Genomic DNA, 4,564 nt, shown 5'->3' with positions numbered 1-4,564 from the left:
GCTGCACAGTTGCACAAGAGCGGACCAATCAGAGCGGAGACGCTGCGTGACGCGGTGACGAGCCCCGGCTAACCAGCTGCTCAACTTTTCACGTGCCCATAATCTTCAATTGAGCAAGAATAATAAGGTTGGGTATGGATCCAGAATTATTTCATCAGTTGACCTGCCAAGAATGCAGACAAAATAGGAACAGGGCGTGCTGTGAGTGCAAGTGGTTACACCTGAACATTAAACACACGTTATTTGTGTTTTCCAGTTTCACAAACAAAGCCATAACCTGTGAGATGAAAACATGCCAATAAATCGTTGTTTAAAGAAAGATAAACATAATCTGTACTAAAACAACTTAACATGCAAAGAAGAAAAGATTAACTTTAAGTTATTGTTGTTAACTGTGGTTCTACAAGCTACTGAATCATGGAGGTTACTTTCTTACAAAACTACATAGAGTTTGGGGAAAAGTTTATCACGTGACTGTATGTGATTTAACTTGTACAATACTGCCTGCACTAAAACAAAGGTGTCATTGAAAAGTGTTTTTCTAATAACAGGTTAAGGACAAATAAGGAGACCTTTGGTTTAATTTTGTTTGCATGTTACAATTTTACAGCACAAGGAAATGGGTGTTGGAAAGAAGAAAACAAAAGTTAATAGTTAAGACACACTTGGCAAGCATCATGGTGACTGGTAGATGTGGATGAAAGCATATCTGAGATAAACTAGGGTAAACTTTCCAGGTAAAATCTGGATTTTTTCCCCCCCTTCATTTTCCTTAATCTAAATAATATCTAAATACAAGGTGAAACAATGCCTTCAAGGTTTCTAGTGTTATGCTAATGTGCTGCTAAGCTCCCACTGAATTGAGTTTCACTACAAGACTCAGTGAAGATCTAGTGAAAAAACATTTGGCAGAAACTCAGATTTACAAACATCTGATTAAAAATTGATCAAATAATCTTAAAACGATAACAACAGTTATCAGTTGTGCATAATGTATTTTTGCTAAATAACTTTCTAGACCTCTAAAATTCCAAAAGAATTAAACACCACTGTTTCATAGTCACAGGATGTATTAGCTTTCATCAAGTAGCAACTTGATGGTGAATCATAGTTTATTAATGCTGAGCAGTTTACATGTGAGCTTGTGCCAGCCCTTTCTAAGAAAGAGGCAGGTTCATTCTACACAGGTTGGCAGGATGTCACAGGGATATCACACGCCATAAAAGCTCCCACCAAATACCAGACAGACACACAGTCTCACACCCACAACTACAGCCAATTCTGAAAGGGAACTTGTTAAATTCCGTTTCAAGCCCTCTTGCCTCGAGGCAACAGTCCCGACAGCTGCACTGCTAAATTCCCCGACGCTAACCCTGAACTCTAAATTACTGTTTCTTTTTTGTACCTTAACTAGTAGTATGAATATCATCCCAGCTTAATATGAGTCATAGGCTGAATAAAAACACCAACTCACAACAGCAGTTACTACCAAACACCAGAAATCTATTATTTACTTTATTTTTTATTTTTTGCCTGTCCCGTTTGGTTCTTTTAGAATTATTGTCTAAAGGCGAAGAAAGATGCCCAACGGATTTACTTTACCAAATGGACCATCCCAGCCTTGCTGTAATGATCTATTTGATTCATCTTTTATTGTTTATTTTATTTTTTATTTTCATTTGTTAGATACGGGACAGACTTGAATGAGGAAAAGAAAAGGGAGAAAGAAAGAGGGAACGAAAAACAGCAGAGAAGAGAGACGGGGTAAAGGGCAAAAAACAAAAACCAACAAAATAAGCAGACAAAAAAAAATACATATATCAATCACCTGGATCACCTGTTGAGAAAGAAAAAAGTAAATACGAAATATGAAACATTATTGTGCAGCATGCAAGATCGACAGCACACAGTGTGCTTTGAGATAGGAGCCAAAAAGGGTGTAGTTTGTGTGTGTGAGCACCCGTGTGTACACCTGTGAGCGTGAACGCGCTTGTTTTTAAAAGGTTCCTTCATGTAATGATCTGCTAGAGGGTGTGGGGAGCCACAGCCCTGTCCACCAGGGCATGAAGCAGGAATGGAGGAGATCAAAACTCCAGACATCCAGAGGCCCTCAGAACATAAGAGACCAAGGAAGACCGACAGAGAGGCAGCCGCGCTACTATCCCAAAAAGAGCTGAGGAGAGTCCCAGATGAGGGGTCACTCAGCAGCCGCGGAGCAGAAGCCAGGGGGGGTTGCAGTGACGTGCCCGTGAGCTCCGCCGGCAGCCAGCTGTGCCAGAGTGACGGAGCCCCAGGCCGAGAAGCCGAGGGCACCCCACCCCCGAAGTGGCCCGAGCAAGCCCCAGGCCCCGACAACCAGAAATCTATTGATGTTGGGCAAAATCTGGTGGACGTCTGCCAGGACAAGTAGCAGTTTAATTAAAAAATTTCTAGATGTCTAAAGGTCACCTCACCTTGAACATTTGAGACATTTGTACCATATGAAATACCACTACAGAGCCAATGATTCAAAAAAACACCAATAGTAACAAACCAATGCTATATTTATTATATCTAAGTCATTGTGATCCACATGACCTGTATTGTGTAATAGTGAGCCTCATAATCATTGAAATGCTTACCGCGGGAGCTCTTTAATGATGCATCATCCTGTTAATAATGCAACCCCTTAGAAACCAAACACCAAACCTCACGAGTGAAAATGCTTTCTGGTCTCCTCTCTCTGATGCTTGTGAGGACAAACACTCAACAATAGTGTCACTGAAGCAATATTTGCATAGTGTGGGTCTTACTCATGGGACTAGTTGTTTTTTTGTTTGTTTTGTCTTTATCATCAGATAGACTCACTGAGATGACATTACAGGTCACAGATCTGTCTCTCTGATACCTGAAGCAAAAAGGAATCTGTTCATATACTTAAAATGATGCTCACAGAAGAAGGATGTGCTCTTTGTTGTAACATTACAATTCATGGCATAATTTTCTACTCCCTTTTCTTTTGCTGACTGGTCTTTGTAATTTTTTCTCTCTCTCTCTGTTGCAAAAACGATCAACAGTAAAGTTAAATGATATTAAATGGAACTGCTAATATACTATGGAAGTTATGATAGTTAAGGGAATCCCAGATTAGTTTTGACCCCACTTACACAATGTACATTCTCAAATTTTGAACAGATTGTTTTATTTTATTTAACGTACTTAATGTATATAATTCACTCACTTACCGCACACAATGGCCTCTTTGTATATATTTACCTACTTACTGTATATAATGTTTTTTCCCTCTATTTTTGCAAAGTCGAGGAGTATATCAGGACACATTTCACTGAGTGTTATACTTGTGTACTAGTATCCACGTGACAAATAAAAGATCTTGAATGATCAGTTGGTCAGGAAAAATGTGTTCAGTCACCAATGTCAAACTTTAATATGAATTGTCATTGAGCTCATCTCAGATGTTTATCCTTTGGGCTGAAATTGCCAATTTGGCAACACGGTGGGGAGGCAACAGCCTGGATGCTGCTGTCAAAACAGTGGAGATGATTTTGGACTTCAGGAGGAACCCAGCCCCATCATCTTGCCTGCCCAGTGGACATTGACGAGTCTTTCTCCCACGACTTAAAGTGGAAGCTAGATGTCTGTCCAAAAAACAACAACAAAAACCCCCACACATCAGAGGATCCATGTCCTGGAGAAATTCAACCTGCATACGTCAGAAGTGGTGTACTTTTACTCCTCTATAACTGAATCCATCCTCACTCATTTACCCCATAGAAATTTCCACATCTCTACAGCACTCCATATACGTTTTATGTTTTATATAATATATTCTTATTTTTCTGAAACAAACTGGTTCTGACTGTAGCAACAATAACCCTGAAGCCACAGAAACATTAAAAAAGTATTAAAAGTCAAATTTTTTTTTGGGTTATAACCGAAGCTTAGCTTAGAAATGATTAGAAACTAATACAAAAATAATATTGTCAATCTATTGTCAATTGAGGAAATCTCATAATGACAAATATCTTGACCTTCAGAGTTTCTTCTTCGCTGGATGTTTATTTTAGAGTAAATTCCAAACGTTTGCTGTTGACTGCTGGGGTACAAATGTCACACGCCCACGTGACTGTGTTTAACCCCTCATTTTATCTTTAACCTTTTAGCCTCTTGCTTTGTTTACACTCATTCTTGTTTTCTACACCGTCACACAAATACACCACCACACCTCATTTTTATCTTTCATATACAGGAGTATATTAGTTTATATAAAAAGTATATTTGATTCAAGCCTATAAAAACTGCTGAAGGTCAAGGTAGAGCAGAAACCTTATCCAAACAAAGTAAGGATGAACAGTCAGTGTTTGATTTGCAAAATAAAAAGATATTTCTTTTTTCTTTTGGTTGCTACAGTTGCAGAAATATGTAAGGACGAGCTTTCTCAGACAAACAGTTACAAAACCATACAAATGTCAGTACTGTTTGTACAGACAATCAGCACTGATAAGGCCAGATAAAAGAAATGACCACTATAAAAACTGCAATAGGAACCACAGATAAAACAAAT

The sequence above is a fragment of the Neolamprologus multifasciatus genome, chromosome 12 (assembly GCF_963576455.1).
Source record: "Neolamprologus multifasciatus chromosome 12, fNeoMul1.2, whole genome shotgun sequence".
Taxonomy (NCBI): domain Eukaryota; kingdom Metazoa; phylum Chordata; class Actinopteri; order Cichliformes; family Cichlidae; genus Neolamprologus; species Neolamprologus multifasciatus.
Note: the sequence above shows the minus strand (reverse complement) of the source record.